Here is a 15,888-nt window from a genome sequence, read left to right on the forward strand (position 1 = left end):
CTCAACAGTCTGATCTGTAAAATGAGGATAATGAACATAGTACCTACCTCCAAAGCTTTTTTAGAGTATTTAATGACTTACCAAATTATGTAAATTCTTAAATATTAGTGACTTTTGAATATCAATCTAGTATTAATAATGAAATCACAATGTGGAATTATGTAAGTATTAACATAAATATCAATGTCAAGATTAGAGTCAAGAACAAATGTCCAAATCCATGATTTTTTTTGGTGTTTGCTATAGCTTTTCTTAAATGTTTTCTTTTTTTTATTTCAAATAAAGATCCATTAATGTATTCCCAGGGCATGGTGAGGTATCTGATCATTTTTCCTCTGGAGCAATTTTTAGTGTTATTGTGATCTATTCAGTGAATAGCATTCCCCCACTTCAGAAGCATTTTTCTACTTCCATGTAAATGGCATGATTAGATGTGAAAGGTAATCTTGAGTGCTGCCATGTTATGACATTAAAATAGTAATTCAATTGTTAGTAACCTGTCACAAATAACTATTCAATCCACTTGTGTTTAGTACCTCAGCGTCCTTGCACGCTTCTCTTCTTTGAAACACAAAGCGGTATTGATTTCTCTTCATAACCAACTAAAAAGTGCTTTGAGCACTTTGATCATTTCATTATCCAGAGTAAATAAGGAAAATAGCCTGTAAAAATGAACAATGCAAGTCAGTGGGTGACTCTTATCCCTTTTTCCTGTAAAACTCAAATATAGACAGTGTGATATCTGGATAAATTCAAATGTATATCTTAAGACATCTTGGAAATTATGAAACACCAGAGTAGTGAAAAATGGTAGTTATAGGAATGGAAGTTTTAGTCTGCTTGAACTGCTGTAGTATCCCCACAGATATGGTGTCACGAGCAGTGGAAATAAGTTTTCTCAAAGTTTTATCTAGAAATCTGAGCTCAAGCTACCCAAAAGGACTGGGTTCTGCTTAGACCCTTCTTGACTTTGAGACTATTTCCTACTGTGGACATTGTGTGCAAGAACTCTGGTACTTATTGTTCTTTGGATAATGGGACCATTTTATTGATTTATTTGATCAGGTTACACCCATTATTGCATTCAATTTTACCTGATCAGAGTCTCTATCTTCATAAATAGTCACATCACCAGTTAAGCCTCTAATATATATGCATTGGGGCCAGTGCCTAAAATTAGTCCCCTCAGTTCAGTTTGAAAATCTGCTAGACTTAACTACTATGTCATTTACAGAATGAGATAGGTCCTGTTTTAGGATCTATGGTTTCCTGAGTGTAATAAAGGGGGCCACAATGTAGCTGTCAACATAAGAGCATTTCCTACTGAAATGAGTATGGAAGCCCCTTACCTGCTTTTGTTTCTCCAAGGGAGTCAGGTGTTTTTGAAACAGTGTTTAGAACTTCTGGGTGTGGTATAAAGAGCTTCTGCCTTTCTTTCCTTCGTGATTTGTGGAGAATTTCTCTTTCATTACCATTATCTTTAAAATATCATTTTTTAAGTACTTAAGAAAAGGCTTGTAAGATGTTTTAGTCTTCTTGGATGTGTCATAAACTTTGTTTTATCTCTAACATAAGTGCCATTACACACCTATCAAGGACTTGTTTAATTTTTAACAGTCAACTCAGTCGTATTGTACTCAGTCTGATGTACTTTCCAGAGACCTCAATGCAAAGAACTCAACTCAGACTCCTTTGGTTTGTCACCTACTCTGTGATCTTTGTGTAGTGGTAATTATATAACCTCTTGGCAGTGGGTCTGAAATGAGTAAAGAACAATAAGAGTTTCCATTCGGTTTTGAATCCCAAATGGCAGATGCATCTCAGTGTGTTGTTCTACACTGTGACTGAGAGAGTGAGTTAGGGTGGGATATGGAGTAAACAGTGGAAACCCCAGCTGCCACAAAACCCTTTCCCTTTTCTTATGTTGTTAGAAAGAAACAGTACTTATGGTTATTAGTCTCTTCTCTTCAAATCTTTCCTGAGTGTGGGCAATATTGTGGATTAGGCTTTTATATCTCAGAAAATACTTTTCTTATTTTATTTTTGAACTATATCTGGTCGTACTCAGGGTATACTTCTAGTACTGCACTCTAGTCCATTCCTGATAGGGCCTGGGGGACTCTATGTGATACAAGGGATCAAACATGAAGGAAATAATCTTTGATGATGTGTCCGTTATTTTCCTTTACTTGAAAACTAAAAAGTGATTCTTCAGATTTCATAGATTCTGGTAGAAGATACCAAGACCAAACCTTCCTTATTTCCAGGATATCAGGATGTAGATTTTCATGTTTGTGTATTTACCAGTTCCTCTGATTTCTGTAAATTCCGTGTGTGTGTGTGTGTCTGTGTGTATCGGGGGAGGGGGTGTTGTTGGGTAAGTGGTGTGCATGTGAAGTGTCCTGGATGATAATTGTGCTTCTACTGGATTTGTTTCATTCAAAAGGATTGTGAAGACTTCATTTTTAAGGGGCTTCTCATAAACCTGCTCAACTCTTTCTATAGTGGGAGATTATTTTTCCAGACAGGAAATAAATATTGTCTGTGTTCTTGTAGTGCAGACAATATTCTAACATTATTTGTTGTACAAATATCATGGAAAGATAGTCAAAGACAAAATCCATCTCAGGTTATGTAGAAACACTATATTCAATAGTTCCTCATCTTCAAGCTGTTTCTCCAGATTTGTCTCTTTCTCAGTTCCTCAGACAAACATATGTGATTATTTTTTCCTATGTGTAGCAAGTATTTCTTTCTGTTTGTAGTATGGTGATCAGTTGGAATTGACTATGGGACTTCTTTAAAATATTATTTTACTTCTAAAGATAATCTCAGCTGACACTCTGTTCTTCCCTTCCAAGAGTTCTCTAACCTGAGTTTTTGAGACATTAGTCCAAAATTGTCTTGAGAATTTGCTTTTTTTTATAAATGATGGGAAATAGATGTATAGGTAAATATTTGCCTAAAGCTGTAATAGCACTGTCTAAAGCTATTGAGAGAAAATATCTTTGGACCAAATCTACTTATGTAAGTTAACAAATATGCATGATATCCAGGAAAGGCATATGTAAGCTGCATTCCAGAAATATAAGAGAATCTAATGGGACCTATTATATTTCTTCTTCAAAATAAAGCTTAGAATACTTGTGATCTCTATGGTTTCTATAAGTTATGCTTCCAAAACAATGTATCAAAGGTATTTTTAAATGCTTGCTTAGCAGTGTATTGTTGTGGCTAAGAAAATAAACCAACGACTTTTAAATATAAATACAATTATTTGCTGAATAAACCCACATAGATAAAGTATTAAATTATGTGACACCCAGTATCTGTATTCATATTCTAAGAAAACTTCTGTAGTTTTGTCATAGTTTTGAGATATGGAAGGAGGATGTCTATACCATTTAAAGGGTCCTGACTCAAATGCTTTATGTGACTATGAAAAACAAATAAATTTACTGAGTGATCGGGAGCCTGGAAAACTTGAAAATGTTGACTTCATGGAAATGGATAGAGCCTACTCATAACTAACTGAGCATTGCTTTAGAGGAACTGTGGGTCAGTGTTGACACACCTCCTAACCTTCCAAGTAACAAGACTATGGGACTTTTGAGCAAAATGCAGAATTGTTTTGCATGGCTAATTTGCAACAAATTAACCATCTGTAAAGATTTAGAGTACCAAATAATATGCCTTAGTTACTATGCCTTTATAAAATAACTGCCTATGTTCTATGGTTTTTCAACAAAGAAGTTTACTGACAAAACAGTAACGCAGTAAGAGTTCAGAGGATCACTCCTTTCTGTTCTGCTTAGAGAATTTGAATGGCCAGAAAGCCAAGGGATAGAATCATTTAAAGGCATATATACTCATGTCTGATTCATGAGCTTGGTGATTCAAATATCTAAAGGTTCTCAAAATACAGACTCCTTGAGACACATTTGTTGCTATGTAGTTTCTCCCAAGAACTCAAAAATAAGGTGGCCAGAGTAGCCAGAACTCATATATATATATATATATATATATATATATATATCTAGAAGTTTCTACAGAAGCCATATAACTTTTTATGAATTAGCCTTGGAAGACACTGCACATTCTTCTGCCACATTCTACTGATTTGGGGCAGTTAAAAGAGAATATAATCCCATCTTTCAATAAGACACTCAGTCTTTTACTGTAAAAGGAGTACATATGATATGGTATGCTTAATTATGAAATAGGTATAAGCACTTGATAGTTATTGGTTTAGGCAAAAACACAAGTTGCCACAAAATGCCTTCATTTTATTTGACTCTAGCTACCAGTTGGCAGTGATTATGTACAAGGAACTTGATGTGATCTATTATTTGAAGAAGTAGTACTACTGAAGAAGTAGTAGACTCTTCCAGTCGCATTTCAAACATGCCCTTTTCTTCTATAACCTAGTTTGCAGAAAAGATGGGTTCTGGGTATTTTATTCCACAAACTCTTTCCTTGGAGAGGTATGGACAGTTCCCACAATGACACAGTTTAGACAGATGCTAAAATGATCTGAAGATTGGTTTGGAATACTTTAGAAAGTTGTTTCAAACTATTAGAATTAGATGAATTACAGCACTGTTATTACGATATCCTTCACATAAGTAGGTCAAAATGAAAAAGATAATTATAGTCTTAGTTCCAAGTGGATAAGGCAGAGGGAGGTAAAGTTAAATCATCAAGGGATAAATTGACAATGCCAACAGATTTCTAATAGAATACTTAATGCTCCTTGCATTGTATTGGAGCAAATAGAGCAAGAGGGCAAGATGATGTCTCTCTTTGGGAAATTTGAAAGAAGGCTGAGAATTATTATTGGGATCAACGCTGGGGTATCCATTGATCCAGTGCCACATCTTACTGTAGTCTTGCCACATGCTCTGTAATTGAATCAGTTTGAGCAAGCCACAATATGGATGTTTTTCCTCTTGAAAGCAGACATTTAGGTGGATTTTTTTTGAGGTGCCTGAAATACAGAAACTGAAAGTCAGAGTCAAATGTTAATGCAGCTTCTGTGCTCACATTACAAAAGAGCTACAATAGCCGAACCCTAAAGAATGAGATTCTGATTCTGAATATCTCTGCACTCCCTGTATACTATCTCTATGGAGATAGACAGTCTTCATAAATATTTATCTACTTCTCAAAGGCAATGTAACTAATCACTATATTTTCCTTTAAATTAAAAAATAATCAAGGCTTATACAAGATCACATAAGAATCTCAGGAGGAAAATCTTTATCAAATACTCATGTAAATCGCTTTATGTTGTATGTTATGTTACTGCTTTTCAGTGGGTATGTTTGATGTTAACACTTCTGTGTTGTGCTGTGCTATGGAATTAATGCCTACTTTCATATAGCATGCTTCAAAAATGGTTCACTTTGGAGATAGTTCTTACTGAAAACTAAACTTAGTTTCACACCTATCCTCTGTGGAATGACAAAGCTGACCTAGAATTTATGCTAAATTGTCTCTACTTTTCTTTATGATTCTGTCTATATAGTGGGTACAGCAGTAAGCCACACTGTAAAATTTATAAATATTTGGTCTGGGTCACCTCTGTGCTGCTTGTCAGCCACAAACAATTAGAAGAGTTTTATAGCTTTTAAGGCACAATTTCCAAATCATAAATGGTGAAATTGATGGACAGAGATGGTCTCTCAAATTTATTGTTTTTAATACTGCGCATGTAAATGTACACACTTGTGTATGTATCTCACTGTCAGAAGGTAACATTTTCTTATTGCAAAAGTATTTGACTTCTTGTATATTCTTTTTCAACATAATGTTAGTTTCTATGAAAAGCCCATGGGATAACTGTGACAGTTAAAGAAATTGGAGGGGAGAGAGAAAAACAATAGATAATAACCAGGGCGCCAAAATGGGTTAGCTCCCCACATTGTAATGAAGAACAGACTTTGCTACTTCTCAAGCATATTCTTCCCAGAGTATCTTTATTCTGAGAGTATCTTTCTGTTTAACTAGAGAAATCTAGAGAAATGATCTACAAAGACATATACACTTAATCACTTAACTTCTCGTTAATCGTCGATTTGCTCGAGCAGGCACCAGTAACATCTCCATTTGTCCCTGTCACGTGCTAGTGTACTCCAATGGCGTCTGTTCACTCTAGGAACACAAAGAGCCTCGAACCGATCATTCATGATCTTGATGAAGTCTAACCATCTGGTAGGTGAGCGGCCACGCGGTCTTTTGACATCCCGTGGAATCCAGTCAGTAACAGCTCTAGTCCAGCAGTCGTCTTTAAATGTGACCAGCCCATCTGAATTTTGACACCTTGGTAAACGAGACAGCATCCCAGATTCTTGATTGTCGACGGATGTCCGAACTCCAGATTCTTTCTCTCATTTGAGTGAAACGTGATATTCCAAGCATAGCTCTTTCAATTCCTCTTTGGGAGACCCGAATAGTGTTCTCATCCTGTTTGCGTATGGCACAGGTCTCTGAGGCATATGTTAATGCAGGAAGAACAGTGGAATCAAAGAGATGTGCCCGGAGCCAGAGGTTCTTCGTCCTCTTAGCTATTTCCATGATGCTCTTGAAGGCGTTCCAAGCCGCTCTCTTCCTCCTGTGCAGTTCAGGTGCTAGGTCATTTGTCATGTTGACTTCTCGACCTAGGTACACATAGCTGTTGCATTTGGAGATGGTCATTCCACTGAGAGCAAATGGAACGTCAGGAACGAGACTGTTTCTCATAAACATTGTCTTCGTAAGATTCATCTATAGTCTGACCTTTCCACACTCACGGTCAAAGTCGGCCAGCATTTGTGCCCCTTGGCTGATGTTTGGTGTTATTAAAACAATGTCATCAGCAAAGCGGAGGTGGTGTATTTGCCGAGCATCTATCTTCACTCTCATTCCTTCCCATTCCAGTCATTGCATGAAGTTCTCGAGGGTGGCACTGAAGAGTTTCAGTGAAATGGTATCTCCCTGCCGAACACCTCTCTTGACATGGATGATTACTTCTTTGTAGAATGGTGAGATCCTGGTAGTGAATCCGCAATACAGCTCACGGAGGATCTTGATGTATGGAGCTTGAATGCCCTGATTGACTAGGGCTTCAATGACCGCTTCCATCTCAACAGAATCAAAGGCCTTCTTTAAATCAATGAACGTTAGACAGAGCGGCATCTTGAACTCCCGAGAAACCTCAATGAGCTTGGTTATCGTGTGGATATGGTCGATGGTGCTGAATCCTTTGCGGAACCCAGCTTGCTCGCATGGTTGTCCTTCATCTAGTGTTCTGCCAATCCTATTTAGGATGACTCGAGTGAACAATTTGTAGATGACAGACAATAGGCATATCGGGCGATAGTTGCCAATGTCATGGATGTCTCCCTTCTTGAACAGTAGTACAGTCCTTCTGGTTTTCCATTGGGACGGAACCTTGCATTCAGACAGGTAGCGTGTAAAGAGCCGAACCAGTGTATTGATGAGTACTGATGGCAGGTTCTTCAGGTGTTCAGGTCTGACCTTGTCTGGGCCGGGTGCTGTTCATTTCTTTACCAGTAATTACAATGGTAAAGAGATATACAATCACTCTCTTTTTTACTATCCATATATAGTGTAGATATATATGTGTGTAGACACATGTATATATATATGCATACATATATACACATACATATGTGTATGTACACACACACACACATATATATATGTGTGTGTGTGTGGTGTTCAGGGAGATCACTGATATGTTCAGCAAGACTCATCTCCATTGGTGCAGAAATGATGGTTCAGTGCCAGCATTTGGTTATGTTACCCAATGACGATGAGTCACTAAGGCCACACCTAGTGGATATTGGGGAGTAGTGCCAGGTTAGAACTTGAGTTTTCATGCATGCAAGGCATGCACTCCAGCCCTTTAAGATTTCTCATCATCTCACCATTATTTTTGCCTAGTGCCCTTGAGATTTATGACAAGTATGTTTTCTGCAATAATATTTGAGTATCCATTATAATCCTTGGACCAAAAGTTATATCACTATTGATTCTCTACCCATTTTTATGTCAAATTAAAATTCTATAATGTATGAGTTTATACACATAATTATAGAGGAGATTTATCAATAGAATCATGTTTTACCCTGCTTCTAAATTTAAGGATTCTTTTCAAACAAACTGGTAAAACCTTCTAAATGGAGGGGTAGATGAGTAAGTGTTGAAACAAATGGTTTCTTGTTAAACTCTCCAATGAATAATAGTGGATTAGTAAACTTTGGTTGGGGAACTTTGTATTCATTCACAGGTAGGACTTAAAGGTATTAACATGCTTGTGTTGTGGGAGAACAAAGGATCTATGTGTTATTTCATAATGCAGTCCTGACGATTTTCACCTGATTTGTCACTCTTTTCCTTTTTCATTCTTTTCCAAGTTTTGGCCACACCCATAGATAGTCAGGTGGGTTTGTGCAAGGTAAATGCCCTACCAGCTCCTCTTTTTCTGTGCCCTCTTTCTTTTTCTTATTGATGAGATTTCAATGTTTTCGTCTCTGGGGGACCAAATAGAGAAATTAAGAGACCCTGAACTGAATAGAGACCCATGATTTTCTGAATTATGTTTTAGTACTTTTACATTGGTGAACTGAATATTCAGCAGTATCAAAAGGCAGTATTATGAATCTCAACCCTGATATGTTTAAATTAATGTTGAGCTTTTACGTTGGAGTGGTATTACAGGAATGACAAGATGCCAACTGAATATGGGAAGAACTGGGAGACTCTTACCAGAAAAGAAAAGATGGGGGATATGAGGGAGCACATAGTCAGGGATGACATTTTCTGCTCTTTGAAATGACAAAGATGAACTAAATGAAATAAGTCTAAAGTAAAAGCATTTGAATTGCATTCAAACTCCGGCTCTCTGAGTATCAGTGGTATTTAAGTGTGTTGACTAGGTTGAAATATTCAAGGAATGACAGGAAACCATTTTAAGATCTCTATCACTCCTTTTATTAAAAATAAAAATAAAACCAACACACAAACACACACACACACAAAAGATCTACGACAAGAAGCAAGATAAATGTTATTTCAGTAAAGAAAAAAATGGCACTGTAGCACTGTCCTCCCGTTGTTCATTGATTTGCTCAGGCGGGCCCAGTATTTCTCCATTTTGAGATTTGTTACTCTGTTTGGCATTTTGAATACGTCAGGGGTAGCTTGCCAGTCTTTGCTGTGCGGGGGAGATACTCTCAGTAGCTGGCCAAGATCTCCAAGAGGGGATATAAATTTAAAAATATTTTAAAAAACACACATGAGGGGCTGGAGCGATTAGCACAGCAGGGTGGGCGTTGTCCTGCCACGCAGCTGACCCGGATTCGATCCCAGGCATCCCATAGGGTCCCCCAGAGCACCGCCAGGAGTGATTCCTGAGAGCAGAGCCAGGATTAACCCATGGGCATCGCTGGGTGTGACCCAAAAAGAAAAACAAGATCAACAAACAAACAAACAAAAAACATAGCCTAAATAGAATTAAGTGTCTTTAAATCTGGGGTAGAAAACAGTGAATGTGGTTCTCTGGACCCAAGACTGTCTTGTACATCCTTTCCTTTGATCTCCTTCCTTTTCTGGTGATTGCAACTCAATTAAAAGAGGAGGCAGTAATGATGATAATGTGTATGTGCATGTGTGCGTGTGTGTGTGTGTGTGTGTGTGTGTGTGCATGCACATGCAAAAATTTTTTGGGGGGGTGGGGTCACACCTGGCGATGCTCAGGACTCACTCCTGGCTCTGCACGTAGGACTCACACCTGGCAGTGCTCAGGGGACCACATAAGGTGCCGGGGAAAAATAAATAAAATAAATTTAAGGAAGTTCTTTCCCCCACTCTTCATTGCACTGTTTCACCGGCCACTCAAAATTGACTTCAAATTGACAGTTTCACCTTACATATTTTACATTTTGAAGATATCACTATATCAGAATGATAACAATGATATGTAATACTTCGTATTAGCTGATTCTGATAAATTATTAAATTAAGAATTTTATTCAACAGAGGCAGTCAATATATTGATATCTGGTATTGCAGAGATGCCAAGAATCTGGAAACGAAGGGTATGTTTGCAAATTAATCTAAAGGGTCTAACTGCATTATGGATGCCTCAACAGACAATTAGGGACAGGGCATGGAGTAAACAATCAAAGCAAATTACTGAGCGTTCAACATTGAAATCCAGATTTGATATTGCAAGATTGAATAATGCAACAGAGTTGGACATATCCCAAAAAGGTTATTAGGAGAATGAATTATTTTATTTTTTTCATGTGCACAATTTACTCCTGAGGATGCTTTGGTTTCCTAAGGATAACCACATGATTTAGGGATCATTTAGACGGTTTTTAATCATAATTTGAACAAAATCCAAGGTTTGATGCTTTAGCCAAAGTAAGATTCTTATTGCTAAAATAGATCTTATATTTAACCTGTGAACAAGGTTTTATTTGTTTATATTTTTTTTTTTAGGAAGAGGGCCTGAATAACTCAAAGAGAATACTCTGTGGTTCTCTAACTCTAATCTTTAAATATTTAAAAATCTGGCATTCTAAACAAATCTGGTATTCTAAACAACAACAAACAAACAAACAAACAAAAAACATAACCTAAATAGAATCAAATGTCTTTAAATCTGGGGGTAAAAAGCAGTGAATGCAGTTCTCTGGACCCAAGGCTGTCTTGTACAGACTTCCCTTTGATCTCCTTCCTTTTCTGGTGATTGCAACTCAGCCAAAAGTGGAGGCAGTAATTATGATAATGTGTACGTGCATCTGTATGTATGTGTATTACCATTTACAAGAATGGTAATGTATTAGAAATTTCAGAAGATTCATGGGCAGTAACTGAATACCTTCAGAGGTGGAAAATAAAAAAAAAATAACAACTGAAACTTTTTAAATGAAGAAATAAAAGAGTTTTGGAGAAAGATACAGAATGTAGGCATTGTTCCCAGAAGCAGAATTCTGAGATGCTGGGAAGAAGCTAAAACCCCCTAAGAAAACACTCAAGCTGCAAACATATATGGTGTCCACGATGGGAAACTGTGTTATTTCTTTCCCTTACCTTCCAATACAATTAGGACTTTCCATTGCTCGAACACAGCCAGGAGTCACTTGACACAACCACCAAATTACTCCTTCCTGCCTGTGACATAGATTTAGATAGAAATAAAAGCAAGGGTTGCTTTCATAGTAAACCCAGAATTTCTATCCATATGGGTTGCATTCCTGATATCTATTAGGTGACATTTGAGCTGAGAAGATAACAACAAACTAGACTTATGATCTTTCAAAGAGAATTCCAGGTGAGGAAATAGTAAGGTAGAATCTGTATTATTTCTGTATTATGGTTTGTAACGGTACTAGGATGCATGCTTAAGGAGTTGCTGCAAACAGACTGGAAAAAATGTTACCTCAATATATCCATATTGAGGCATCTAGGGTTTTTTCAAAGAGCATCTTGACTATAAGATTTAACAGGGAAATAAAATCTGATTTAAAAAATTTAGCTACTTAAGAAAAAATGTAACAAGAGAAGCATGCTGAAAGTAGATTATAGACCAAACATGATTGCCACTCAATGCCTCTTTTGCAAACCACAACACCCAAAAGGAGAGAGAGAACAGAGGGGAATGCCCTGCCACAGAGGCAAGGTGAGATGGGGGGATGGGGAGTGGGAGGTATACTGGGATCCGTGGTGGTAGAAAATGGGCACTGGTGAAGGGATGGGTATTTGATCATTGTATAATTGAAACCCAAGCACAAAAATTTGTAAGTCTACAACTGTACCTCATGGTGTCTCACTAATAAAAAAAAAGAAAAAATGTAACAAGATTTAAAAAAAAAATGGCATAGTTGTTTAGTCAAGTGTAGTTTTAAAATTGTATTAGTGTACAATAAGGCAGTTTATTCATAAATATAATGATTGCCTCCAAAATACCACTGTACAGTCCTGGAATCCCTGAAAACCACCTGAACACCCCAGGTGCTCCCCAACGCCACATGACACAAAGAACCTTGTATCTTAGGGCCAAGGGTTGAACATGCAGAACCAGTTGGCAGAGTAGAAGTGAGAGTAAATCCTGGAACCTCTTAAAACTACTTGAAAGAAACTAACTCCAATAAAATTGAGGGTAATGCTTTGTATTTTTAAGTTAAAACATGAATAAAATATTCGGCATTTCCCTGATTTGGGAATATTTTATAATTTTAACGTAAATACAATTTTGTCATTTTTTCCCTCAGTATCAGCTAGTACACAGTTTAATGGCCATTATTTATTTTTAAATCAAATTACACTTTACATGTTATAATGTGAGTCCATGGTTTTGATCTGCAGATCAATAGAAGATATTTAAGTCCCAAATCAAATGCATCATTGACATATTCTGAAAATCATTTTCAGAATGGATTTGCAAATTCATTTTTTTTGTTCTTCTTCACAATCACACAATCACAAATCATCCTGTTATTCTTCGATTGCCTCAAGCAGGCCCCAGTAACGTCTCCTTCATCCTAGCCCTGAGATTATATTCAAAGCTCTTTAGGAGAATGAGACCCATCATTGTTACTGGTATTTGGCATATTGGGTACACCATGGGGAGTTTGCCAGACTCTGCCATGTGGGCGGGCTACATTCGGTAGCCTGCCAGTTTGTCCAAAGTAGTAATGAGATAATAAGATGTCATAATAAGATGTCTTGTTATAGTCTCTGAGTCTTGGCCCTTGATGGGATTACACGGCACCAGGGGGTCAATTGGTGGGTGTGACCCCCGCGTACTGGAATTTGGAGGATCTGGGTGGAGGATGCTCGGCCCCAATCTGAGTAGGCTTGGAGATCTCGGCCCCGGAACCTGCGTGGCTTTGTTCCTCTGCCAGTACCTTCATGTGTGCGGAGAGTAGTCTCAGCATGGTGGTGGCTGGTCCTGGAGGTCTTCGGCTGCCGGAGCCCTGGTTGGGGCGGGGAGGAAAGCTCAACCCGCCCCCTTCCAAGGGGCCCTGGCGAGGACAGCCAGGTGCGGGGGCAGGAGACTGCCCTTGTTCTTCTCAGTTCTCAGAAAAGAGGAATGCAAAGGTTTGTTTGGGTATTTCATAACTTTTTTTAAAAAAACCTTTTTATTTAAAATGTAGACTTTTAATAATAGAAAAGCCACACTTTGGTAGTTCATGTACTCACTCTCGTTCGTTTCCACATATCTTTTGATTTCCTCTTTTATTTCTTCTCTAACCCACTGGTTGTTCCGTATCAAGCTGTTCAATTTCCAGGTGTTTGATTTGACTCTCCATTTCTGTGCATGATTAACTTCTACTTTCAATGCCTCATGGTCTGAAAAGAAAGTTGTTACAATTTCTATCCTCTTAATTTTAGGGAGGTACATTTTGTGGCCCAGCAAGTGGTCTATCTTGGAGGATTGTCCCATGGATTTTTTTAAAGAAAAAATAGACTTCTATGTTCTAGATTTTCATAGGACTATAATAAGCATTTGTTGAAACACACACAAATTAGGAAAATGCAAGCCACAGACAGTAACAATTCTCAGATACTTTTCAGAACCACAGGCATATGCTTGGGTGGGTTAACTTAGAGAAGAATCTCAAGATTTTGAAGTTTCATACATTAGTTTAATAACTTGTACAAAGTATTTATTTCAATTAAAATCTGTGTTTTTTAAAGATATATATTTAATTGCTATCCCTACCTCACAAGATTCACATGAAAGTAAAACACTGAAAACTGAAAAGTCAGATGCAAGAGAAACTGGTAATGGTGTTTGATTTACTTCCAGACTCTTTGGGGTTTGGAATGGTCTAAATAGATGACTCTGTCTGCAGCTCATCTCCTTTGCACCAGATTCCACATCTTCCTTCTGTTCTTTCTTTCTCTTCTTCATTACGGCTTTTGCTTTCAAATCTCCTTTCTCCACAACACTGAGGTCCAGTTTGCCATCCTTACTTCCTATAGCTTTTAGCCTTGCAAGAGAATTATAGATTTTGAAAAAGAGGTTTTTCAGCGTAGTTTGGTACTTTCAGTTTCCAAGTATTTAGCAATTTCACCTGGCTTGTTTTTCTCAGGGAAACATCTGTCCATCAAATTTGCAATATTTAATGTTGGAATCCCCTGCATAGTTTGGGTGTTTCAAATTATCCTCCCAAGGAAGGTGCCTGCTAAGTCACTGGGTCATGCAATAACCAAGTATTTCCACATCACTCTGAGTGTCTATGCTGGTGAACTCCAAGGTGCCTTTGTAACATCTTCTTTGGGTCTTTTTTATACTCTTTATGAATCCTTTTTACGCAGTAGCAATAAGCAAGGCCATAATAGACCCAATATACCTGGTCAGGGTTTTTGATGTTCAGAAGAAGAGTGGAGACCTTCAGATCTCCATGTATGTACTCATGCTCATGGATATATTCCAGATTATCCAGAATTCCAAACCTAGATGTAAGACAGTTTTCCAGGAAGACCTTTTGGCATTTACTTCAGATATTTTCTAAAGGTAACCCCCAAAGCAATCCATTGTCATAAACCTGTCACTTTTTCCATTCTCTCATGAAGGTCAGTCCCCTAAAACTTAGGCATGCCCGGGTACTTAAGTTTATGAGTGTGAATCCATTTCTGAATTTGCTCTGGTTTGGCATCTTGCTCCTAGAATTTTAATTCAGTAAAAAAGAGGTCCACTGTCTCTAGGTTTCACTTTTATAACACAAGGGGCATCACTGCCAACAAAATTTGAAGAATTCATATCAACTAGATTGATGCATCCAAAACTGCCCTTGCCAATGGGCGGGACCAGTTTTCATTCTTTTTGTTGTCATTTTCAGTGACTGTTTTTCCAGCTGCAAAATGTTCTGCAAAGTGTCTCTTTGTAGGTCTCTGTCTTCTGCCATGAGTTGCTTTCATATGGGGAATTATCATATAAGGAGGAGAGCTGAAATTTGCACTGAGAATTTGTCCCCAAGGTCTCACCTAAATCTGCAGCCATTTCTCTAGTGAAAAAAACAGAAACCAACCAGTACATCCATCACCTCCTGCCCATTACAAACTTCCTGTCACTTTCACTGACTCAATTTGTGGGATTCAGCAAAAGCGATGTTAAGGGGAAAGTTTACAGTTTTGTAAGCATATACGAAGGAAGGAAGGAAGGAAGGAAGGAAGGAAGGAAGGAAGGAAGGAAGGAAGGAAGGAAGAGTCCACATAAAATAACCTTTCTTCACACCCTAGGATCTTAGAAAATGACCAACAAAAGGAGTCCAAACCAGAGAGGAGGAAGGAAATAATAAAACTTACAGCAGAAATTAGTGAACTGGAATCCCCCAAAAAGCAGTCCAAATGACCAATGAAACTAAAAGCTGGTTCTTTGAAAAAATATGACTGGTATACGATTGGCAAGAAGCACAAAGAAAGAGCGAGCAAGAACCTTCATAAACAGAATCAGAAATGAAAGAGGGGACATCACAACAGAAACCACAGAAATTCAAAAGATCATAGTGATTACTTTGAGAATCTTTATGCCATGAAACAAGAGAATCTCAAAAATATTGATAAATTTCTGGATTCCTATAGCCTCCCAAAGCTGAACCAAGATTTAGAATATCTAATATTTCCTTTGGGAAAGGAGGGAGGGAGAAAGGGAGGGAGGAAGGGAGGGAAGAAACAACAGGGGGGCAGAGAAAGAGAGGGAGAGAGAGAATAAAAACACCTGCTACAGAGACAATGGAGGGAAGGAGGGAAATGGGACATTGGTGGTGGGAAATGTACACTGGTAAAGGGATTGGGTGTTGAAAAAACAAAATTTGAAAAAAAGAATATTCCAAAGTCTTTAAAATTTGCTTTTACCTTAAGATC

General features: G+C 37.8%; 1 pseudogene; it reads right to left on the bottom strand.

The window, feature by feature from the left end:
• Positions 1 to 13,690: 13,690 nt before the first annotated feature.
• Positions 13,691 to 14,958, bottom strand: LOC130043700 (serine/threonine-protein kinase VRK1-like; annotated as a pseudogene).
• Positions 14,959 to 15,888: the final 930 nt, after the last annotated feature.

This window comes from Sorex fumeus, unplaced genomic scaffold, assembly GCF_029834395.1.
Source record: "Sorex fumeus unplaced genomic scaffold, SorFum_2.1 ptg000122l, whole genome shotgun sequence".
NCBI lineage: Eukaryota > Metazoa > Chordata > Mammalia > Eulipotyphla > Soricidae > Sorex > Sorex fumeus.